Below are 26,300 nucleotides of genomic sequence, written 5' to 3'. Positions count from 1 at the left end.
AGAAGTCTTTCCCCATGTATATATTAGTAGTCCGAGCACTTTTGTAACGTTAGTTCTAGACCGATTGTATGCCCTTGCTTGATTGATTGAGTGATATGATATGATTGTGTTTGTCTCATGGGCATATGGGTAGTGCTTTCTCACTAGACCTCATTTCTATTCTAATCTCTCCCCTCTAAACCCATCAGATGCCTCCGAGACGTGACACCGGATTTGTCTTCCCACCGGAGATCACCCAGTTGATCCAGTAGTAGAATGCCTTGGTGCAGATATTAGTCCAGAACCAAGGCAACAACAACAACAACCCGCCACCACCACCTCCAGTTGACAACTTAGCCCGTTTTCTGAGGTTGCAGCCGCCGGTGTTTTCTAGTAGCACCGAGCCAATAGTTGTGGATGACTGGCTACGCAAGATTGGAAGGGAGTTGACCACCGCAGGTTGCACAGATGCAGAGAAGGTGCGTTTTGCCGCACATCAGTTGGATGGACCAGCAGCCTCATGGTGGGACAATTACATAGCCACTTTCCCTATAGCCAATATCACTTGGGATCAGTTTCAGCAAGCTTTCCGCACAGCCCATGTCTCAACTGGAGCTATGAGCATGAAGAAGCGTGAGTTTCGCAACTTGCGCTAGGGAAATCGTACTGTGGCTCTGCACGTAGATGAGTTTAGTAAGCTATCTCGTTATGCCCCTGATGATGTGGCCACAGATGCCGTGCAACAGGAGAAGTTTATGAAAGGGCTGAATGATGAGATGAGCATGCAGTTAATGGTGGCAACATTTAACAACTATCAGGAGCTGGTAGACAAGGCTCTTATGATGGAAGGGAAGCAGCAGCAGATTGAGAGCCGCAAAAGGAAGTATGGACAAGGGAAGTACAATTCAGGAGCTCAGCAGAAGCCTCGTTTCACCCCGAACTCGGGAGGATTGACCCATAACCATGGAGGCCACACCCACAATGGAGGGAGTTCGCATAACCACAGTGGCCCCAGGAATGGAAACGGGAATGGAGCAGACAGCAATCAGAACTGCCCTAACCCAGCCACACCCGCCAAGAAGGATCAAAGTCACATTACCTGTTTCAAGTGTGGGAAGATTGGGCACTAAGCCAATGATTGCCCGGAATTGAAGAACGGAAATGGAAATGGAAGCGCTGGGAAGAAGCCCAACCCTTTCAACAGGGGACAAGTGAACCACGTGAACATGGAGGAGGTTGAAGAGCAGCCTGATGCAGTTATCGGTAAGTTTTTGGTTAAGTCATTTACCGCCCTTGTTTTATTTGATACTGGTGCATCGCATTCATACATTTCAAGGGGATTTGTGGACAAGTTTAAGTTACCCACCTTAGCCCTTAGGACACCCTTGCTAGTAAGCTCACCTGGTGTAGAGTATATGGCCAGCCGATGGTGCGATCGGTTACCCTTAACCATTGGTAGCCATGTTTTCCCCTCAGACCTAATAATTCTGGAGTCACAAGGATTGGATGTGATACTGGGAATGGATTGGTTATCGAAGTATGGAGGAAACATTGACTGTGCTAGTAGGTCTATTCTACTCACCACCCCGGAGGGAAAAAGGATCAAGTATGTATCTAGGCATGCGCCTAGGAGGACTCAAGTAAATTCTCTCACGGGAGTTGTTCAGGAGGAAGTGCCCGTAGTGAAGGATTACCCAGATGTATTTCCAGAGGAGTTACCAGGCATGCCGCCAGATCGAGACATCGAGTTTTTGATAGAGCTGTTGCCAGGCACCGGACCGATATCGACGAGACCATACCGGATGCCCGCAAATGATCTGGAGGAGATTAAGAAGCAGATTAAGGAGTTATTGGAGAAAGGTTACATTCGACGAAGTTCATCACCATGGGGAGCCCTAGTGCTTTTGGTTGAGAAGAAGGATGGATCGTTAAGAATGGTTGTTGATTATCGTGTGTTAAATGAAGTGACGATCAAGAACAAGTACCCACTGTCGATGATCAATGATTTGTTTGACCAGCTGCAAGGAGCTAAAGTGTTTTCGAAGATCGATCTGCGATCAGGATATCACCAGCTGAAGATTCGAGAAAAGGATATACCTAAAATAGCTTTCACCATGAGGTATGGGTTATATGAGTATACGGTTATGTCATTTGGACTAACTAACGCCCCAGCCTATTTCATGAGTATGACGAACAAGGTGTTCATGGAGTTCTTGGATAAGTTTGTCGTGGTGTTCATTGATGATATCTTGGTGTACTCGAAGAATGAAGAGGAACACAAGGAGCATTTGCGTTTAGTTCTCGAGAAGCTCAGGGAACATCAGTTATATGCCAAGTTCAGCAAATGTGAGTTTTGGTTGAAGGAAGTTGGATTTCTTGGACATGTTATATCAGGAGAAGCTATAGCAGTGGATCCTACCAAGGTCCAGTCAGTCACTGAGTGGTTGGCACCCAGCTCAGTTGGAGAGATCCACAGTTTTCTTGGACTCGCGAGATACTACCGGAGATTCATTGAGAATTTCTCCAAGATTGCGAAGCCTATGATGGCATTGTTGAAGAAGGACACCAAGTTCCATTGGACTGAAGAATGTGAAGCAAGTTTCCAGGAGTTGAAGAAACGTTTGACTACAGCCCCAGTGTTGATTCTGCCGGATATACACAAGGATTTCCAAGTGTATTGCGACGCCTCTCGCTTAGGACTTGGGGGAGTACTTATGCAAGACGGAAGAGTTGTTTCTTATGCCTCAAGACAACTTCGACCGCATGAGTTGAATTATGCCACGCATGATTTCGAGTTAGCAGCCGTAGTGCATGCGCTCAAGACTTGGAGACATTATCTTATTGGAAACCGTTGCGATGTGTACACGAATCAGAAGAGTTTGAAGTACATTTTTACCCAGAAGGAGCTGAACCTCAGGCAGAGGAGATGGTTGGAGCTCATAAAGGATTATGATATGAAGTTGCATTATCATCCAGGAAAGGCCAATGTCGTAGCAGATGCTTTGAGTCGAAAGAGTTATGCCAATACCCTCTTAAACCGAGGAATGCCAAAGGAGTTAGCAGAAGATCTCAGGGAGCTATGTTTGGAGATAGTCCCTAGAGGTTTTGTTGCATCATTGGAGGTTCAATCAACGTTATTGGGAAAGATTCGAGAAGCTCAGAAGGATGACAAAGAAATTGCCGAGATAAAGGAGAAGATGAGGGAAGGAAAAGCCAAAGGTTTTCATGAGGATGAGCACGACACCTTGTGGTTTGAGGACCGTGTATATGTGCCCAATAATGCAGAGATCAGGAAGTTGATACTACAGGAAGCTCATGATTCGCCATACTCGATACACCTCGGAAACACCAAGATGTATTTGGATTTGAAGGAGCGTTTCTGGTGGACCGGAATGAAGAAGGATATTATCGAGTATGTAGCCGTATGTGATGTATGTCAGAGAGTGAAGGCAGAACATCAGAAGCCAGCAGGATTACTGCAGCCTATGCCGATACCCGAATGGAAGTGGGACAAGCTTGGCATGGATTTTATCACCGGATTACCCAGGACCCGATCGGGATATGATTCTATCTGGGTAGTAGTGGACCGCTTGACTAAAGTAGCCCACTTTATCCCAGTGAAAACCACTTATACCAGCGCAAAGTTGGCCAAGATATACATGACCAGGATCGTATGTCTGCACGGAGTTCCGAGGACCATCGTATCAGATAGAGGAACACAGTTTACTTTAAAGTTTTGGCACCAGCTGCACCAGACATTGGGTACCAGGCTGGAGTTCAGTACAGCTTTTCACCCGCAGACAGATGGACAGACCGAGAGAGTCAATCAGATTCTGGAGGACATGTTGAGAGCTTGTGCATTAGATTATGGATCCAGTTGGGATGACAACTTGCCCTATGCCGAGTTCTCATACAACAACAATTACCAGGCCAGTTTGAAGATGGCACCTTTCGAAGCCCTGTATGGAAGAAGATGCCGAACACCATTGATGTGGGATGAAGTTAGAGACCGCCAGTTGTTTGGACCGGATTTGATTAAGGAGTCCGAAGAGCAGGTTAAGCTGATTCGAGATAGACTGAAGGTAGCTCAGTACAGACAGAAGAGTTATGCAGATTCAAAACGCAAGGAGGTAGTCTATGAAATCGGAGACAGAGCATATCTCCGTGTGTTAAGACTACGAGGTGTTAAACGTTTTGGAGTTAAGGGAAAGTTAGCCCCGAGATTTCTGGGACCATACCGAGTTTTGGAACGCATGGGAGAGGTTGCCTACAAATTGGAGTTACCCGAAGGACTGTCAGGAGTTCATGATGTGTTTCACGTTTCCCAGTTGAAGCAGTGCCATGCAGAGATGGTCGATATTCCTCTGAGAGATACAGTGCCCCTGGAAGCAATTCAGTTGGATAGTGATTTGACATATGAGGAGAAACCTGTCAAGATTCTTGAATTTGCCAGCCGAGTTACTCGCAGCAAGGTTATCAAGTTTTGCAAAGTTCAGTGGAGCCACCATACCGAGGATGAAACCACTTGGGAACGAGAGGATGATCTACTTAAGAACCACCCACACCTATTTTCTAGCCAACCCGAATCTCGGGGACGAGATTCATCTTAAGGGCGGTAGGTTTGTAACATCCCAATTTTCAATTTGGAATGTTATACATAGGTCATTCATGCATATCATATTTTATTGCATATTTCATTTTTGCGATCCTCGAAATTCTAAGCAACTCAAGGACCCACGGAGAGAGTTGGGAATTTCAAGTTATTCATGTTTGAATTTTTTTCAAATATTGAAACAAGGATCATTTTGGTTTTAAATAATTCTTCTCTTCGAAAATATTTTGAATTAAAATATATGAGAGGAGATAATATGACTTCTCCAAAATAAATGAAATATTGGAGGAAAAATATTAAAATCAAATAAACAAATTTTATTTGGATTTTATTTGCAATTTTATTTGAATTAGAAAAAATGTGCATTTTTCAAAATTGCATTTTAGGACCAAGAAAATGTTCATCTTGTTCTAAATATTTTATTTAGACGATGAAAATTTGTTTTGGTATTTTTAGATTTTTATTTATTTTTCTAGGAGTTTTCTGGCGAAATCTGTTTAAAAAAATGCGCACCGACCTACCGGGCCGTGTCCGACCTAGACACTTGTCCCGGCCGGCCTTATAAGCCGCGCCCCCGCCGAGGCCCAAGTCGCCCCAGCCCCGCCGAACCCCAGCACCGTGCCCGTCACCGCCAGTGCCGCACGCCGCCTCCCGCCTCGTCGCCGCCGCCTAGCCGCGCCGCCTTGCTGCCCCACGCCCGACCCGCCGGAGCCACGCCGCCGTCCCGTCGCCGCCTCGCCGTCCGTCGTCGGAGGTAGCCGCCGCCGCCGCCGGTTTTCGCGAGAAAACCGTTTGATTTTTCTTTAAAACCCTAGATCTAGTTTTTTCTAATTAGATCGGTTTTGTTTCGGTTTTTCTTGGTTCGGTTAAATAGCGGACGTTCGTTCGTACGTTCGTTATAACGAACGTTGTTCGTCCGTTAGTCACAGACAGCAAACGTTCGATCGTTAGCCTGTTCATCAGTTTTTCTTTTTCCAGGGTTTTTTCGCGATTATTTTTATCGCAATTTCTGCCCTAATCTTAGATCTAGTATAACTTTTCGCTCGTTTATCCAAATCAGGTGAAACAAGCGCCTAGATCTTTGTCTCGAAACCCTCTTTCAGTTAGGCCAACTTGAACAAGATTTTGGTGCTGTAAAATTTGACTTTAGTCCAGATTAGTAATCGGATCTTGTTTCCTTCGCAGTTTGAGTTTCGCTGCTCCGTTTGATTTGATTCTTTTTGCGAACCAGAGTTCTTCAGTTGAACTTTCTGGTTAGATCTTCTTATTTGAGTTTTACCCGTGCATCTTTGCTTGATTGCTTATGTATGCTATTGTTTGTTTGCGATAGAATTCCCGGAGTGCGAAGCGTGCTACTACGAGTCAGTAGGTTTTGCGGATCGTCAGCAAGACAAGTAACACATTGATCATACTCTTTTCATACCCAGTTTTTATGCATTAGTTACAATCCTCAAACACTGCATGATTAGGATGATTAACTTGTGGGTATTGGGAAGAAGAAGATGAGGTAGAACCTATTACCTGTTTTATTATCAAACCCTTGGGAGTTACTTCTACGTTATGCTTATATTGCCATGCTATGCTCGTAGACGTGGATTTGGTTTGAGTGAACCCATGACAGATGTGAGATTTATTAATTAATGGTTTAATTGAAGGTGGCAACTTTAATACACATCTGGGTGGATTGTTGGTTTTGAGCACCTGGGGTTATACCAGTGTTGTCCTAGGAGATCCCGGGGTTATACCGTGTGATCCTCCTATGGTCCGCCACCCAGGCTCAAAGGGATCATAAGATTATTCATGCTAGAAACTTCCGTGTGCAGGCACAAGCCATTATGGGCTCTGGCATAGTTGAGTATGTTGCATGACCTCTTCCAGTGGTAGGCTAGCAGATGTAGGGGATGTAGGTTGGTACTGTCTACCCGGGGTTAGAGTTAATGCTTCTGAAAGACTGTGTCTCGGTCATCCGTTTCTCAAACATCATGTAGTGCGAGAAATCCAATGGAGGAGATCGAGTCTTGTGGGGAAAAGTGCGCAAACCTCTACAGAGTGTACAAACTAATCATGGTTAGCCGTGTCCCCGGTTATGGACATCTTGAGTATCTGGTACTTGAATTATTGATTTGATCTCATCACTCTAAATTAATTTGTTGGGTTGTTAGTAATTACCTTTTTAATTGGGATTCAGATGGGGGTACCATCCTCAATGTTTCAACCACCATGATAGTTAAATAAAATATATTCCTTTGTTGTAGGGAAAATTGGCTTTTCGTAAAACATTATAACCATAGAGCCTCCACCAGCCATATATGCATGTAGTGATAGCATTCATCTGTTCATTGCTCTACTATGTTATATTGCCAGCATATTCCATGTGCTGACCCATTTTCGGGCTGCAACGTATTATGTTGCAGACTTTTCAGATGAGGAGTAAGGTGCGATAGGTCGTTTGTCATGCACTCAGCTATGCCGTTGGAGTTGATGGACTCACTTTCTCTTCCAAGCCTTCCGCCGTTATCTTATTTAGATGGCCTTAAGCCATATTTATTGTAATAAGTTCTCTGTTGAGACATTCGATGTAATAAGTGTGTGATTGCTACTCTGTTAAATCCTTCGAGTACTGTGTGTGTCAGCATTACCGATCCAGGGATGACACTGAACACAGATATTTGACCGTCTGAGGTCGGATCGCTACACATAATTATGCACTTTTCTATAAATTGCTCGACAGTAATTTGTTCACCCACCGTAATACTTATGCTATCTTGAGAGAAGCCACTAGTGAAACCTATGGCCCCCGGGTCTATTTTCCATCATATTAATCTCCCGTCAACAAGCTATTTCTGGCACCGTTTATTTTGCAATCTTTACTTTCAATCTTTGTCATAAAAATACGAAAAATATTATCTTATCTTCTCTATCGGATCTCACTTTTGCAAGTGGCCGTGAAGGGATTGACAACCCCTTTATCGTGTTGGTTGCAAGGTTCTTATTTGTTTGTGTAGGTACGAGGGACTTGCATGTGGCCTCCTACTGGATTGATACCTTGGTTCTCAAAAACTGAGAGAAATACTTACGCTACTTTGCTGCATCACCCTTTCCTCTTCAAGGGAAAATCGAACGCATCCTCAAGAGGTAGCAAGCACACACGGTCCGTAGAAGAAACTGTGTGGCAAAGGCCGTCCATGACACACAGTTTTTATGTGGTAAATGTTTGCGCAAGGTGGCCTATCGCAAACAGTTTTCAAGAGAAAGTCGTGTGTGATTGTTCACTGATCCAACACGGTTTATTCTTAGAAACTGTGTGCGTTGCCTGAGGTCATCGCCCACGGTATTTTTTCAACAACCGTTTGCAATATCAAAACCCAATTAGCAGGCTAATTCGCCATTAGCAGGCTAATTGCCCTATTATTAATAATCCATTTATTAATCTAATTGACATTCATATTAAGCACACAATATATTTCATTTCCATATTAAGGAAGCAGAATTTCATAATTGAAATACATCAGAGTACAACATGATATAGCTTCAGCACTCAGCTACCCCATTACACAACTGCACCAGCAGCAAGTTCCACATGCAACATGTAGAACCTTTCGAAATTAGCATCATAGACGGTATATAGACAGATGCATCTCAACTGGAAAACTGCTGAAGCGGAAGGCGAATATTGAGCCTTCATTCATGTTGAAGGTCTTTGCAACTTTAGGCCAGTGCATGTGGATGATTGACCGTCTGTCGTTCGACCTCTTCAGGAACACTTCAATATTGAACCGTGGGTGTTGTATGAAAACCTTCCTCGCCTCCTAACCATAGAGGTGGTTTGAGAGGTAATCATCAGTGAACTGCTTTGGAAAGGCCTGAAAACAAGGATGTGCATAAATATCTTCTCTATATTGGAAATGGGGCAAAGGAATAAAAAAAGGCAAGGTATAATAGTCAGTACCATCTTGTAGTGAATTGATGTCTTCTTCATTGTGCAGACAAAGATCTTGTTGTTTTTATTCGCTAATTTCTTTATACTAAGAATCTTTCTGAGTTTCTTGATTTGATTGATATTCATGGACAACTCATTTCCCCATATGCAAAAAGGGTTGAATAGTGGGTCAAAACCTTTGACAGCAGGACCTACATGTGCAAGACCAAATTGTTAAAAACCAAAATATTAGAATGGTTCCTGCAATTGCACAATAATGTGCTATTAGACAACGGACCATGCACGTGCTAACCTCGATTGTAAACCTCAGTGCTTCCCATTGTTTCCCTGCAACACATATAAGGTAGTTAGTCATCAGGTTAAGTACGGGTTCGCATGCTATCAGTAAAATATGTTGATGAAAAATAAGCACATTGCAGATTCATCAGATTAACTGAAGCCACACGAAAAACTCATTTACCCAAGCCAAGCATGATTAAGAACTAGGAAATATAGCACTTGTATATGTTTCTCATGTATTAAGTGCAGCCAAATTCGATTTATTCCTCACATGCACAACAATACAAAATTCTACCCACGACAATTGGACATCGCATTGCAGAATTGAACCAAGCAGTTAACTAAACACCACAACTAATGAACCAAACATTAATTGAGCACCACATTACACAATATAACATTGAACCAAGCAGTTAACTAAGCACCACAATAAATGAATGCCGGGGAAAACGACACCTATGGGATCACTGGAATCCCTTCTACGGTTGGCGGGCGCGGGGTTGTGAAAAGAGCGGGTTTAGCGGTCAACACAAGAATCGTTTAGCTAGGTTCGGGCCGCGAGGATGCGTAATACCCTAGTTCTGCTTTGGTGTGTATTTGAGTGTTCTTGAGTTCTTGAACTAGCTACCGGGTGTAACTTGTCCAAAAGATCCGAATCCCTCTCCTGGACGCCTCGGGCCTCCTTTTATAGACAAAAGGGGTTGCCACAGTGGCACACAGGAGGTGGAAAGGTGTACAACGAATGAGTCTATCCTCTGGCACCGTCGGACAAACGCGCTTAATGCATTGCCGACGTGCCCCTCTCGCTTTATCGTGGACAGCAAGGAAGCTCGTCCCAGCTGTCGCCGCCTCGCCTGGCTCCGACACGCGTCTGAGCTGGCGGGGCATCGTGGCGCCATGTTGGCTGGCTGCTGGGCTAGCGCGGTGGTGGAGCCTTCACGAAGATCTGCATGCCACCAAACAGGTGCTTGCTGAGTCGGCGTAGAGGCCGCATGCTGCCACGCAGGTGCCTGCCCAGCTGGTCGAGCTAGCAGCTGCATGGGAGCGGCGATGGAGCCTTGGAAGAAGCGGGCCTGGCCGCGGCCTTGCTGGTGTCCTCGGAAAGGGCCTTGCCGGGGCCCCGGCAAGGGTCTTGCCGCGGCATCGCGGTCGTCCTGATGAGGACATCAATACAATTATTACACCCACAGTCCCTGCTGCTATACATACTGGACCAATTACTAGAGCTCGCGCACGCCAATTAAATTACCAGGTACTTTCGTTTCTTGCTAATGATTCTAATGTTCATGAGAATATGATGCTGCCTAAATTGGATACATTTGTTTTGCTTACAAATGAAGGGCCTAGCTTTGAGAAGGATGAACATTGGAGCAAGAACAAGCATGGAGATGATGGCATGCGCATGGGGAACAAGAACGGAGTTACAAGTGATGATTTCAGGACGTTGAAGCCACCATAATGCGTGCATGAAGCCTTGGACGAAATATACAAGATGCTACTTCATAACTTTCGTCCAGAGGCTATTCTAGGTGCTGCGTCACCTTATTATTGGGCCAGGCCCATGTAATTTCGAAATACATAAGTATAGGCTGTTTTTAGAGTCCGTATGTGTGGGGAAACAAGAGATAGGGTTGGTTTCGGACCCCTTCCTCAAGGGCCACGAAATTCCCCCCCTCTTCCTCCATATATACAGCCCTTAGGGCGTCGTTTAGACTTTGGGTTTTGTTTAGATTAAAAGTTCGCCATAGCTGCAACTTCGCGTACTTCGTTTGTGTTCAGCGACCAGACAAAGGCGTCACAGAACCCCACCTTGATCAATAAAGCTTTCATCTTATATTCGCAATATCCAGATTGCAATCTCAGTTTCTTGCCTGTTCTTCGTTTGCTCGCAGGAAACAGACCCTCGTGGTCAGGTTGATCGTGCTCCGGCGTGGTCGATAACCTCTCGGAGTTGGTTTAGCGATTGCTAAGGCGCGACGTCCTCGCACGTTCGTAGTCGGATCGTCAAAGTCGACTTCCATCAAAGCGATATTCATCATCTCATCGAAAGACGGGACACCTTTGCCTCTATCACGTCCCCGGCAAGGATCTTGCCGGGGGCCTCGTGGGTTTCCCTGGCTAGGATCTTGCTGAGGATCGTCGTCTTCTGGTCTTCATTTGATCTTGTATATTTATAATCTTCACAAAGATCTGCATGCCACCACGGAGGTGCCTCCCGAGCCTTGGTCCCAATGTGGTTTATGGTGTTGGAACCCTTGGGCTCAAGGGAGGCGCGCTCTGTTGGCGTCAGGCAAGTTGCCCCGGCAAGGGTCTTGCCGGGGCTGCGGAGGTCGCCCCGGCAAGGGTCTTGCCAGGGGAGTCCACCTCGCCCTCTTGCTCTTTGTGTCTCTGGTCTTGGCGTCGCCTTGGTCGTCTTGTGCTTTGGCTCCCCTCTTCTGCCCTGCTTGGTGTGGCCGTGGGCGCGGCTCGGACTGCCCGTGCACAAGTAAAGGGGTCAAAAGGAGAGCCCCTACTTTTGTACACCGACAGGAGCCCCCAAGCCTGGGCCACACATAAGCGCTACGCGTTGTTGGGCTAGGCCTAGAACGGTGCGCGGGCAGGTGGGGTGGATTTTATCACAGTAACTTTTTCGTCCGCTTCGCTTCCCCACGACCCGCGTTGAACGCGCGACGTGGAGGGTCGTGCGTGACGTGGGGGTCATGCGTGGGGTGATTCCTACACGCATGCGTCACATCGTGGTAAAGAGGTGGCTCGCGCCTTCCCCATAAAAAGAGGAAAACACAGAGGCGCGGCTCATTTACTGAGTGGACCCGGGTCGTGGTCTTCAAGGCGTCCGCGCCCCACGATCACGGGGTGGATAACGGTCGCCTCACCCGTCCCCTCGGTTTCTGCTTGCTCGCCACGTGTCCCCATGCAGGTGGCAGGCGGTGGAGATGGGAAACCGTGCTGTCGCTGATTGGAGCAACAGGTTGGTCTCGATTCCCTGCGCCCCCAGATGGCCGGATTGGCTGAGTGGGGTGGCCGAGCCCCGACCCCGCCCCTTTATAAGAAGGGGGAGGGGGATGGCATCCCACACTCTCTCATCATCCATCTCCTTCCACTTCGTCTCCTTCCTTCCATCTGCCATGGCAAGAGGGGGCACCGGCCCTTGGACGGTGGCGGCGAGGGTCTCTGACCGATAGCGCGTCCCTCCTTCCCAAGAGCTTGCGGCGGCGGAGCCGGCCATGAGAGGAAGGGGAGGGGGCGAGGTCGAGGTCGCCGTGGCGCTCGGGGAAGAGGGGGACGGGGCAGCGTACCGGCCTTGCCTCCGCCGGCGATGCCTCCCCCAATGGAGGGCCACGTCGGTGACCAGCCCCGTGAGTTCTTCATCAGGCTGCGCCGGCCACCGCGTCATCGTCTTCGTCTCCCTACTCCATTTGCTCGGGAGATGGAGCTGGACCCGCCACAGACTCTCAGGTTGCATATGAGGGGTTACGGGAACGGTGGTACGTGGGTTGACGTCGACTTCCCCGCTCCTCACGTCATGTACCTTCGTCGCGGATGGAAGACTTTTGCTCGTGTCCACATCCTGACGGCGGGGCTCGTTCTCTACTTCAAGTTAATGGAGAATGGCCTGCTCTCCGTCAAGGTCTTCGGGGACCTTTGAACTCGCTTGAAGTGCTGCGTGGAGAGCTCCTCCGATGATGAAGACTCCTCCTCAAGCGGGAGTGACGAGGAGGACAGCGACAGCGACGACGAGGGCGTCAAGCGGGAGGACGCCGACCTCGACTCCGACCGATCGCGTCGCCCCTCCCTCGGCCTCGCGCCCCGCCGAGGGTCTTCCTCGTCAAGTTCTCCATCGGTGCGTTCCCCGCCGCCTCCTTGGGCGGCTGGCGTAGGAGGGCTAGAGAAGATGAAGAAGGCGAGTGGCGGGCCGTCAACTCCGAGTACGCGGGCACCGACGCCTTTGTCGCGTATTGTCGGCCCGCTGCCTCATCTTTCGGCTCCTCTCTGGTGTCTTCTGCTGCTCGTACCTCGCCTAGGCGTTCTTTTTGCCCTCCTGCTATCTCGTTCCACCTTCTGAGGAGAGGGACAAGAAAGGGATTATGGGCATCTTATCTCTTTTTAGTTTGTAAGCCTGCGGGCATTTGTTAGATTTAAAACTTGTAATCCCATTGCTCATGTTTTTTATTCCGTATGGACTGTACCTGTATGGGACGTTTTTTTATGAAAAAGGGTGCTTGTCGGGTTCTTTCTGCGTGAGCGAGGCCCATGCCAGGGAGTGAATCCTTGTTATTTTTAAGATAAACATCGTCGCCCGGCAACAGGCCTTGCCGCCCCCTTACTTCATTCGACCATTCTCACGATCTTGGCGGAGGTAGGGGCGAAGTAGAGTTAGGCCCTTCGTTTGCTTCCTTGTCACCGCCACTTCCTTGTCACCGCCACTACGACCAAGTTCCAACCCAAGGAGTAGTCCTTGGGTACAGGAAAAGCGGAGCAAGGTGGCCTAGGAATAAAACGAGGTTTCATATCTTCCAATTCCATACAGAAATGCACAACAGGGGGAGCAAAGAGCTTATCTGAATCTGCAGCCCCCAGCAACATTGGCTTGCCGAGGCCGGAGTGCCGTCTTGTTCCCTTTCTTCCAAACAGCTCAGGAGAAACGTCCATGTACCCTGCGAACCAAAGAGGATGGAAAGGAACAGAGAGACGCACACTCGACCTCTATGCTAGGGGTTAGTCGCCGCTAAGCACTATCAACCCTAACAGAGGGAGAGACTCAACCTAGCATGCATGCTAAAACTTAGGGCGCCAGCGCTTTGTTTATTTATGCTCAGGGTCTGTGCCTGGCTTTGTACAGAGGGTTACATGCCTTGCCGGGAAGGCTTGTACAAAAGGTGGTTTGCCGGAGGGCCCGGCAACCGCGCCTTATGGGTAAAATGATAGAGGCAAAGGTGTCCCGTCTTTCGATGAGATGATGAATATCGCTTTGATGGAAGTCGACTTTGACGATCCGACTACGAACGTGCGAGGACGTCGCGCCTTAGCAATCGCTAAACCAACTCCGAGAGGTTATCGACCACGCCGGAGCACGATCAACCTGACCACGAGGGTCTGTTTCCTGCGAGCAAATGAAGAACAAGCAAGAAACTGAGATTGCAATCTGGATATTGCGAATATAAGATGAAAGCTTTATTGATCAAGGTGGAGTTCTGTGACGCCTTTGTCTGGTCGCTGAACACAAACGAAGTACGCGAAGTTGCAGCTATGGCGAACTTTTAATCTAAACAAAACCCAAAGTCTAAACGACGCCCTAAGGGTTGTATATATGGAGGAAGAGGGGGGAATTTCGTGGCCCTTGAGGAAGGGGTCCGAAACCAACCCTATCTCTTGTTTCCCCACACATACGAACTCTAAAAACAGCCTATACTTATGTATTTCGAAATTACATGGGCCTGGCCCAATAATAAGGTGACGCAGCACCTAGAATAGCCTCTGGACGAAAGTTATGAAGTAGCATCTTGTATATTTCGTCCAAGGCTTCATGCACGCATTATGGTGGCTTCAACGTCCTGAAATCATCACTTGTAACTCCGTTCTTGTTCCCCATGCGCATGCCATCATCTCCATGCTTGTTCTTGCTCCAATGTTCATCCTTCTCAAAGCTAGGCCCTTCATTTGTAAGCAAAACAAATGTATCCAATTTAGGCAGCATCATATTCTCATGAACATTAGAATCATTACCAAGAAACGAAAGTACCTGGTAATTTAATTAGCGTGCGCGAGCTCTAGTAATTGGTCCAGTATGTATAGCAGCAGGGCCTGTGGGTGTAACAATGGTATTGATGTCCTCATCATCCTCCCCTTCTTGAAATGAAGTCGTCCTCGACGGAAGCTCATCTTCCTCACCCAAAGTGTCCCATTAATCCTCCTCCATGCGCCTCCTGCAACAACAAAAGACGAAGAGAGCTAGCTGGAATGCATAGCTTGTTAGCACGGAACACAAATCCATCATTAACGACAAACTTGTTCCAGGTTCTTCCTTCTTTACAATTCTGCAATACATCTTTAAAATCAGCATCATGCACATATTGATCTTTGATGGTCTCCAAACCAAATATTTTGAAGTCAAGTTGTGAAAGCATAGTATAGCGACGAGACAATGCATCAGCAATAACATTTTCTTTACCCTTCTTGTGTTTAATGACATAAGGGAAAGTTTCAATGAATTCAACCCATTTAGCATGTCTACGATTCAGTTTAGCTTGACTTTTAATATGTTTCAAAGATTCATGATCAGAATGTATAACAAATTCTTTGGGCCATAAATAATGTTGCCATGTTTCTAAAGTCCGAACAAGAGCATATAGTTCTTTATCATAAGTAGAATAATTCAGAGTAGGCCCACTCAATTTTTCAGAAAAGTATGCAACAGGTTTGCCATCTTGTAATAACACACCTCCTAATCCAATGCCACTAGCATCACATTCAAGCTCAAAAGTCTTATTAAAATCAGGAAGTTGGAGTAAAGGAGCATGTGTCAACTTATCTTTCAATACCGTGAAGGCTTCTTCCTGTGCGGTACCCCAAACAAAAGGCACATCCTTCTTTGTAAGCTCGTTGAGAGGTGCAGCAATGGTGCTAAAATCTCTCACAAAACGCCTATAGAAACCAGCGAGTCCAAGAAAACTCCGCACTTGTGTGACCGTTTTGGGCTGCGGCCAACTCTCAATAGCTTCAATCTTGGCTTTATCAACTTCAATTCCCTGTGGAGTAACAACATAGCCAAGAAAAGATACTCGGTCGGTGCAAAAGGTGCACTTCCCAAGGTTACCAAACAAACATGCATCACGTAGAGCAATAAAAACAGCACGTAAATGTTCCAAATGTTCTTCCAAAGATTTGCTATAAATCAGTATATCATCAAAATAGACTACCACAAATCGTCCAATGAAAGCACGTAAAACTTCGTTCATTAGTCTCATGAAAGTACTAGGTGCATTAGTTAACCCAAAAGGCATGACTAACCACTCATATAAACCAAACTTAGTTTTAAATGCAGTTTTCCATTCATCTCCCAATTTCATACGAATTTGATGGTATCCACTACGCAAATCAACTTTGGAGAATATTGTAGAGCCACTCAATTCATCAAGCATATCATCTAGCCTAGGAATAGGATGACGATAACGAATAGTAATATTATTAATGCCTCTACAATCAACACACATACGCGGCGTACCATCCTTTTTAGGCACTAGTATAATAGGAACAACACAAGGACTAAGAGATTCGCGTATATAACCTTTGTCGAGCAGCTCCTGTACTTGACGCATAATCTCCTTCGTCTCCTCTGGATTGGTACGGTATGGTGCACGGTTGGGTAGCGATGCACCGGGAATTAAGTCAATTTGATGCTCAATCCCTCGAATAGGTGGTAATCCCGGTGGCACGTCTTGTGGGAAGACGTCAGCGAACTCCTGCAAAATGTTAGTGACAGCAGGGGGCAAAGAGGAAGGCACGTCCTCGAATGAAAATAATGCCTCTTTGCACACAAAAGCATAGCAAACAGATTTGCCGAAATCTAGTTCATCAATATCAGATTTTGTGGCAAGTAAACATGCACTTGTCAATTTAATTTCAGAAACAACACTAGATGGTTTATTATTAGGTTTCATTTGTTGCTCAAATTCCTTTGCCACAATCTGATTTTCACTCTTATTTTTCTCCTGTTTTGCTTTATTAGCTCTATTAATGTCATCTTTCAAAATGGAATCAGGAGTCATAGGAAGCAAAGTAATATTTTTATCCCTATGAACAAGAGTATACTGATTGTTTCTACCATGGTGTACAGAATTTTTATCAAATTGCCATGGTCTACCTAGTAATAAGGAACATGCTTGCATGGGTACCACATCACAATCAACATAATCAGCATATGTAGAGATACTAAAATGCACACGAACAGTACGTGTTACCTTAACCTTGCCGCTGTTGTTGAACCATTGGATGTAGTAAGGATGTGGATGTGGTCTTGTGGTGAGAGATAGCTTCTCCACCATCTCCATGCTAGCCAAGTTGTTACAGCTCCCTCCATCTATGATGACGCGAACAGAACGTTCCTTCACAACTCCCTTTGTATGGAACAAATTATGCCTCTGGTTTTGCTCTGCTTGTGTGACCTACACACTCAAAACACGTTGAGCAACTAAACATTCATACCTGTCAGCGTCTTCAGGAGCCATGTATTGCGTCTCATTTTCAGAATCATCTCCACCATGTTCTTCACGTGTAATAAGAGCCAAAGTCTCCTCATCATAGTCACTAGCGGACTCATACCCACCATCCGCAGTAGCAATCATGACACGCTGAGATTTGCATTCTCTCGCAAAATGTCCTCTTCCCTTACAACGACGACAAATAATATCACTTGTGTGCCCTGTCGATGCCATGGAAGAAGAAGAGCTCTGCGCAGGCCCGGCAGGTGTGCTCTTGGCAGAGAGTGGTGGTTGTGCCTGCTTTCTTGTATCACGGCTGGAGGTGGCACCTGATGGAGGTGATGGTGTAGTGGAAGTAGAAGATGCACGCGGTGTCCATGATGAAGGTCGACCTGCAGAAAAGTTAGTTCGAGCCAATGGCTGTCGATCCTGCACTTCACGTTCAGCTTTACAAGCAAGATGGAATAAACGAGTGATATTATTATAATCCTTATACTCTAGAATGGTCTGAATCTCTTTATTTAATCCACCCATAAAACGTGCAAGCATAGCTTCATTCTCCTCAACAATACCACATCTAATCATGCCAGTTTGTAATTCCTGATAATATTCTTCTACAGAATTTTTCCCTTGTCTTAAACGCTGCAATTTTTAAAGTAATTCACGTTGATAATATGGTGGAACCCAACGAGTACGCATAGCAGTTTTCAAAGCAGCCCAAGTAGCTGGAACAGGATATAATCTACAATGTTCAGACCACCAAACACATGCAAAGCTAGTGAAAGCACAAACAGCAGCAGGAACACGTCTCTCCTCAGGATATTGTAAACATGTAAATCGTTGTTCAGTTTCTAACTCCCAAGTAAGATATATATCAGGAACATATCTACCCTCAAAGGGTGGAATATTCAATTTCAGTTTAGGGAGATGGTCATGATCTCGTACCTGAGGTGGTGGTGCCGGCCTACCGTTGCGAATATATACTTGAGGTCGACCTGCTGGTGGTGGTGCTGGTGGCTGCACGTAGTTCTGATTTTGATCAACCTCATCCTCATAATCGCCCGCATAATCGTCATCCTCCTCAGCCGCCGCAGGAGCAGGAGCCAAAGAAGCATCAACAGTAGGTGCAGCAGCACCCGAATTTTGACCAATCTCAATTGGAACGCGCTGTGCCCGTCCCACTTGATTTGGAAGGCGGCGTTGGAGATGTGGTTGTTGTTGTTGTAGAGGTGCGACATGTGCAGCCGGTGGTGGTTGGGGAAGACGCTTGAGTAATTCAGTAAACTTGTTATCCAGCTTTGTCTCGAACGACTTCTCCACGGCATCTATCTTCTCCATAGCCTCTTCAAATCTGTTTAGCACATCTCCCACCTGGCCACTCATCATTTGCTGAAATTTATCATGCAACTCCTTGTTCATCATGTTCTCCCAATCAGTCTCATCGGCTTGTGAACCTGCCATGGTTAGCAGCAATAGAAACACAAAAGAATATGATCCTGCAGACTACTAGAAGTGGTGGTGATGGTGGTGTGTCACAAAACCTTCAAGCGAATCTCAAATTCTTACCAGTTCTTACCCAGCAGCAGGTGGTGATCGGCAACCGTTGTAGTCAAAAACTCTCAAAGCTTGGATATAGCGATTACCAGGGAGAGTCAAACGCACGATGTAGACTTATGTGGAGCTGGGAAGGCTTATAATATGGTAGCAAAATGGTAAGCAATAATCAAGTCAGAGATGCAAAGTTGAATAAACGCTCAACGACGGTACTGTGCTGGTCCTAGGCTAGACCGTGCTAGAGACGCGAGCCTAGAACACTAACAAAATCACGGCGCTGCACGTAAACAAGCGAAAAGCACACTCTGGAAATTTGTTTTGTTTTCGCTCTTTTTTTTTTGCGCTCGCTTTTTTTTTGCGCTCCACTTTTTTTTTGCGAAAAATCACTATAATGGCGAGTGTCTCAAAACTCTTCCCAGGTCAAACTGACAGGACGGGCACAAAATTTTTTGACTATTTTTTTCCGAGACCTACTCAGGCAAGGAAACACGAAACGGAAAATATATGGATCTCTAAAACCAACCGAATATGGAAAGAACTCGGATTGGTGGTGGATATATGGCGGTAGGATATGGCAGCGGTGGTGGTATATGGTAGCGGTGGTGGTATATGGATACGGATCGGTGGTGGTATATGGATATGGATTGGTGGTGGTATATGGATACAGATTGGTGGTGGTATATAGATACGGATTCAGAGCGGTGGCGGATGAGCAATGGTGGTAGATGGCAAGGCGATGATGATGGTGCGGCGGCGGCGTGACAACTTATGACCAGAACTCGAAACTCTAAAAGACTAGACTCTAAGACCAGCAACTTGACACGACGATGCAACCGCAAATTCAAAAAAGCAAAAACCCTAAAAAGATTATGCAAAGGCTCAGATTGGTTCGGATATGATGAACTAACCCTAATTTTTTTGTGTGGCTTTTTCGTGGACTGTAGGTATGAAGAACAGACTCGATCTAAACTACGAAAAACTGTAAAATCTCACCGAGCAACCTGGAAATCTGATACCACTTGATAGAGGCAAAGGTGTCCCGTCTTTCGATGAGATGATGAATATCGCTTTGATGGAAGTCGACTTTGACGATCCGACTACGAACGTGCGAGGACGTCGCGCCTTAGCAATCGCTAAACCAACTCCGAGAGGTTATCGACCACGCCGGAGCACGATCAACCTGACCACGAGGGTCTGTTTCCTGCGAGCAAATGAAGAACAAGCAAGAAACTGAGATTGCAATCTGGATATTGCGAATATAAGATGAAAGCTTTATTGATCAAGGTGGAGTTCTGTGACGCCTTTGTCTGGTCGCTGAACACAAACGAAGTACGCGAAGTTGCAGCTATGGCGAACTTTTAATCTAACAAAACCCAAAGTCTAAACGACGCCCTAAGGGCTGTATATATGGAGGAAGAGGGGGGAATTTCGTGGCCCTTGAGGAAGGGGTCCGAAACCAACCCTATCTCTTGTTTCCCCACACATACGGACTCTAAAAACAGCCTATACTTATGTATTTCGAAATTACATGGGCCTGGCCCAATAATAAGGTGACGCAGCACCTAGAATAGCCTCTGGACGAAAGTTATGAAGTAGCATCTTGTATATTTCGTCCAAGGCTTCATGCACGCATTATGGTGGCTTCAACGTCCTGAAATCATCACTTGTAACTCCGTTCTTGTTCCCCATGCGCATGTCATCATCTCCATGCTTGTTCTTGCTCCAATGTTCATCCTTCTCAAAGCTAGGCCCTTCATTTGTAAGCAAAACAAATGTATCCAATTTAGGCAGCATCATATTCTCATGAACATTAGAATCATTACCAAGAAACGAAAGTACCTGGTAATTTAATTGGCGTGCACGAGCTCTAGTAATTGGTCCAGTATGTATAGCAGCAGGGCCTGTGGGTGTAACAATGGTATTGATGTCCTCATCATAAAATTTACGAAGATGTTCAATGTTCCAGGAGTTGCTCACTGGAATAGCATCTTCAGTCTCCAGGCGGACTGCACCGGGCCTCGTGACTCGTATTACCCGATAAGGGCCTTCCAACTTTGGCGTCAACTTGTTGGAATTCTTGGCCGATTGAACGCACTGAAGAACAAGGTCGCCTTCCTCAAAGCTTCGGGCATGAACCTTGCGGCTATGGTAGCGGCGCCAGGCTTGCTGGTAGCGCGCTGCTCTCACAGCCGCCCAAAGACGATCTTCCTCAAGGAGTGTTGCGTCATCTTGCCGCAATTGCTCTTGCTCAAGCTCGTCATAAGCGAGCACTCGAGGTGACCCGTATGTGAGTTTTGTGGGGAGAACTGCTTCTGCCCCGTATACCAGGGTAAAGGGTGTCTGGCCGGTGGCTCGATTTGGCGTCATTCTGATCGACCAAAGAACTGCCGGCAACACATCAATCCAGCGGCTTCCACTCTTGTGCAGCCTATCAAAAGTCTTTGTCCTCAGGCCTCATAGTACTTCAGCATTTGCCCTCTCCGCTTGGCCGTTGCTCCGTGGGTGTGCCACGGAAGCGAAACAGACCTTGCTGCCGAGCTCTCGGATGTATTGTATGAAGGTGTGGCTTGTGAACTGTGTGCCGTTGTCGGTGATGACTCTGTTTGGCACACCAAAATGGCAGACTAGCCCCTTGAAGAACTTGACGGCTGACTATGCAGTCACCTTCCTCACTGCTTCCACCTCCGGCCACTTTGTGAACTTGTCGATTGCAACGTACAAGTACTCAAAGCCCCCGGCAGCGCGGGGGAAAGGGCCCAGTATGTCGAGCCCCCAGACCGAAAATGGCCAGGAGAGAGGAATTGCTTGAAGGGCTTGTGCTGGTTGATGAAGCTTCTTCGAATGGAACTGACACGCTTCACACTTGGTTACTAGCGCCGTTGCATCCTGGAGGGCGGTGGGCCAGAAGAAACCTTGCCGGAACGCCTTGCCGGCGAGGGCCCTCGACCCTATGTGGGAACCACATATGCCTCCGTGTATCTCTGCCAACAGCTCCAGTCCTTCCTCCCGGGGAATGCACTTCAATTTCACACTGTTTGGTCTTTTTCTGTACAGGACGTCGTATGGAGTTCCCTACTCCTCAGGGAGTTCCCCTGTTTGGAGGAATTGGACGGTATGTTGTGCCCATGCCGGAGCCTGGGGCTCGACGGCAAGGACTAAAGGCATTTCCTCTGCCATGGGAGCGGCCGTCTCTACGGCCAGGGCTTGACGCCCTGCCGGAGTCGGTTGCCCCTCGGCGGGCTCAGTGTCCACGGCAACATCCTTGCCGGTGGAGCTCTCTGGCACGTCCTCGACGGGAGCACTACACTCCGAAGAGGTGCGCTTGCCGGAGTGGGTGCGAGAGGTCTTGCCGGTCTTCTACCTTCCCGGGGCTTCAGCGGCAGGAGCAAGTGCCTTGGCGGCAGTTGCTGCAACTGCCTCCCGGTAGAGTTGGTCAGCGCAGATCAGCGCATCCTTCTTGTCGGAGGGGACGGTGATGATGGTCATCGGTCCAGGCATCTTTAGCGTGTTGTAGGCGTAATGCGACGCCACCATGAACTTGGCTAGTGCCGGGCGGCCGAGGATCCCGTTGTAGGGCAAGGGGATCTCGGCTACATCAAAGACAATCCTCTCCGTCCTGTAGTTCAACTCTCCTCCAAACGTCACAGGCAACGTGACCTTACCCTTCGCCTGACTCCTTCTCGGATTGACCCCTTGAAACGTGCCTGTCTCCTCGAGGTTTCCATCAGGAATCTGCAGCCTCTTGATCACAATGGGTGAGATCAAGTTCAGACCGGCCCCGCCGTCAACTAGCATCTTTGTCACCTTGAGGTTGCGTATCGTTGGAGAAACCAACAACGGCATACACCCGACCGTAGTTGTGTGATCAGGGTGGTCCTCGGTGTCAAAGATGATAGGCGTGCTGGACCACTTTAGTGGCTTCTGAGCGTCGAACGATTGCTTCGCTGCTGCGATCTCACGAGCCCACTGCTTGAGCTGGCGGTGAGAGGTATGCAGCGAGGCGCCGCCGTCGACGCACATGGCCTCCGTAGCCTTCTGAAATTCTTGCTCGCTGGACTCGTCGTCCTCGTCATGATCATCGTCTTCTTGCTTCTTGTCGCGGCCCCGAGCGGGCCTCTCTTGTTGGTTATCCTTGCCGCGGCGACCTCCTTGGCCGCCACGCTTCTTGCCGGATCCTTTGGCACCATCCTGACCCTTCTCCTTGTCCCGCCTCTCATACTCAGTTTTTTGCTTTTCAGCAAGCAGCTCGACTTGTCGGCAGTTCTGGAGGTCGTGGCCCTTGGTGCGGTGGATCTTGCAATACTGCTTGTCGGCAGCCGCCAAGGCCCGGCAAGTGGCGCACCCGGCAATCTCTTAGCCGGGGTCATCTGCCTTGGCCTTCTTGGCAGTGCCGGTATCGTCGGATCCCTCGACGGCAAGCACGGCCTTGCCCTTGCGCTTCCTGTTGCGACGCCGGCCCTTCTTCGTCGGGGCGGCGGTGTCTTCATCCGTAGTCGGTTTCCGCGCCGGCGTCCTCGCCGGGGTACTTCCTTCCCTCTTCGGCCCGAGCGCATCTGTCGGCCAGAACATAAAGTTCGGCCACATCCTTGACCTTGTTCATCGCTAGCTCTTCGCACATCTTGCGGTTGCGCACATTCTAATGGAATGCGCTGATCACGGCAGCGGGATGAACATCTGGAATGTTGTATTGCACTCGGCTTAACCTCTGTATGTACTTGTGATATGCAAATCGCTCGCCTGGCCATGAGCTTGGTGGCCTCCAGTGAAGGCGCCAACGAACTCATGGCACAGATCTGACCAAGAAGAAATGGAATCCGCCGGCAAGTGCATCAACCATGACATGACGTTGGGTTTGAGCGCCAACAGGAAGTAATTGGCAAGCACCTTGTCATCGCGAGCTCCAGCAGCCTGCATCACGATGGTGTAGATGCTGAGAAACTCCGACGAGTGGGTCTTGCCATTGTACTTCTCGCCAACGTCGGGCTTGAACGTGCGGTGGGAGGGCCACTGGAACTGCCGCAACTCACGGGTAAAGGTTGGGCAACCCACCTCATAGGGTAGGCCGCCAGAGCCCCACGGTACTGGGTGGTCCACAGTGGGCCCTGCCCACCTATCTGACTAGTGGCGCGCATCGTGCCGGCGCTCGATGGTGGTTCGAGCGTCTTCATGGGCTCGCTCTCGAAGAACTTGGCGTTGATCGCGGTGGGTCCGTGGGTCGGACGACGCTATGGAAATGTTATCACAAGCGTCATCACGACGGACCGGCGCCCGCGGTAACTGGCGAGGGGGAGGAGAATGCACTGTGGCTACAGCGCACCCGGTCCTCCCACCACTGGCGTGTGGCGCTTCGACGGAGCGCCGGCCCGAGGGCCCCGCTGGTCGTGGCTCGTCCTTGTTGGCGATGCCGACGAGGCTCCGGATGGTGGCTCTCGACTCGTCGAGCCTCTCTGTAGCAGGAGGGAAGTCGAGGAGCAACTGTGTGCGCGCTAAGGTCTCCGTCGGCGTGGGCGGCGGCGAAACCTGTGTCGACCGTGCTACCTCTTGAGCATGCGTTGGTTTTTCCCTTGAAGAGGAAAGGGTGATGCAGCAAAGTAGCGTAAGTATTTCCCTTAGTTTTTGAGAACCAAGGTATCAGTCTAGTAGGAGGCCACACACAAGTCCCTCGTACCTACACAAATAAATAAGAACCTTGCAACCAACGCGATAAAGGGGTTGTCAATCCCTTGACGGCCACTTGCAAAAGTGAGATCTGATAGAGATGATAAGATAATATTTTTGGTATTTTCATGATAAAGAATGAAAAGTAAAGATTGCAAAATAAACGGTGCCAGAAATAGCTCGTTGACGGGAGATTAATATGATGGAGAATAGACCCGGGGGCCATAGGTTTCACTAGTGGCTTCTCTCAAGATAGCATAAGTATTACGCTGGGTGAACAAATTACTGTCGAACAATTGATAGAAAAGTGCATAATTATGAGAATATCTAGGCATGATCATGTATATAGGCATCACGTCCGTGACAAGTAGACCGACTCCTGCCTGCATCTACTACTATTACTCCACACATCGACTGCTATCCAGCATGCATCTAGAGTATTAAATTCATAAGAATAGAGTAACGCATTACGCAAGATGACATGATGTAGAGGGATAAAATCAAGCAATGTGATATAAACCCCATGTTTTTATCCTCGATGGCAACAATACAATACGTGTCGTTTCCCCTACTGTCACTGGGATCGAGCACCGCATGATTGAACCCAAAGCTAAGCACTTCTCCCATTGCAAGAAAGATCAATCTAGTAGGCAAAACCAAACTGATAATTCGAAGAGACTTGCAAAGATAACCAATCATACATAAAAGAATTCAGAGAAGATTCAAATATTGTTCATAGATAATCTTGATCATAAACCCACAATTCATCGGATCTCGACAAACACACCGCAAAAAGAGTTACATCAAATAGAACTCCAAAAAGATCGAGGAGAACTTTGTATTGAGATCCAAAGAGAGAGAAGAAGCCATCTAGCTAATAACTATGGACCCGAAGGTCTGTGGTAAACTACTCACACATCGTCGGAGAGGCTATGGTGTTGATGTAGAAGCCCTCCGTGATCGATGCCCCCTCCGGCGGAGCACCGGAAAAGGCCCCAAGATGGGATCTCACGGGTACAGAATGTTGCGGCGGTGGAATTAGGTTTTTGTGGTGCTCCTCGATGGTTTCGGGGTACGTAGGTATATATAGGAGGAAGAAGTAGGTCGGTGGAGCCACGAGGGGCCCATGAGGGTGGAGGGCGCGCCCCCCTTCCTCGTGGCCTCCTCGTTGATTGCTTGACGTCCACTCCAAGTCCTCTGGATCACGTTTGTTCCAAAAATCACGCTCCCGAAGGTTTCATTCCGTTTGGACTCTGCGAAACACTGAAATAGGCAAAAAACTGCAATTTGCACTGGGCCTTGGATTAATAGGTTAGTCCCAAAAATAATATAAAAGTGTATAATAAAGCCCATTAAACATCCAAAATAGAATATATAATAGCATGGAGCAATCAAAAATTATAGATACGTTGGAGACGTATCAAGCATCCCCAAGCTTAATTCCTGCTCGTCCTCGAGTAGGTAAATGATAAAAACATAATTTTTGATGTGGAATGCTACTTAGCATATTCTTCAATGTAATTTTCTTTATTGTGGCATGAATGTTCAGATCCGAAAGATTCAAGATAAAAGTTTAATATTGACATAAAATAAATAATACTTCAAGCATACTAACTAAGCAATAATGTCTTCTCAAAATTACATGGCCAAAGAAAGTTCATCCCTACAAAATCATATATTTTGGTCATGCTTCATTTTCGTCACACAAGAATGCTCTCATCATGCACAACCCCGATGACAAGCCAAGCAATTGTTTCATACTTTAGTAATCTCAAACTTTTTTCAACTTTCAAGCAATACATGAGCGTGAGCCATGGATATAGCACTATGGGTGGAATAGAATATAATGATGGGGGTTGTGTGGAGAAGACAAAAAGGAGAAAGTCTCACATTGACGCGGCTAATCAACGGGCTAGGGAGATACCCATCAATTGATGTCAATGCAAGGAGTAGGGATTGTCATGCAACAGATGCACTAGAGCTATAAATGTATGAAAGCTCAACAAAAGAAACTAAGTGGGTGTGCATCCAACTTGCTTGCTCACGAAGCCCTAGGGCATTTGAGGAAGCCCATTGTTGG

This window comes from Aegilops tauschii, chromosome 1 (assembly GCF_002575655.3).
Source record: "Aegilops tauschii subsp. strangulata cultivar AL8/78 chromosome 1, Aet v6.0, whole genome shotgun sequence".
In the NCBI taxonomy this organism is placed as follows: domain Eukaryota; kingdom Viridiplantae; phylum Streptophyta; class Magnoliopsida; order Poales; family Poaceae; genus Aegilops; species Aegilops tauschii.
This window is presented reverse-complemented; position numbering follows the sequence as displayed.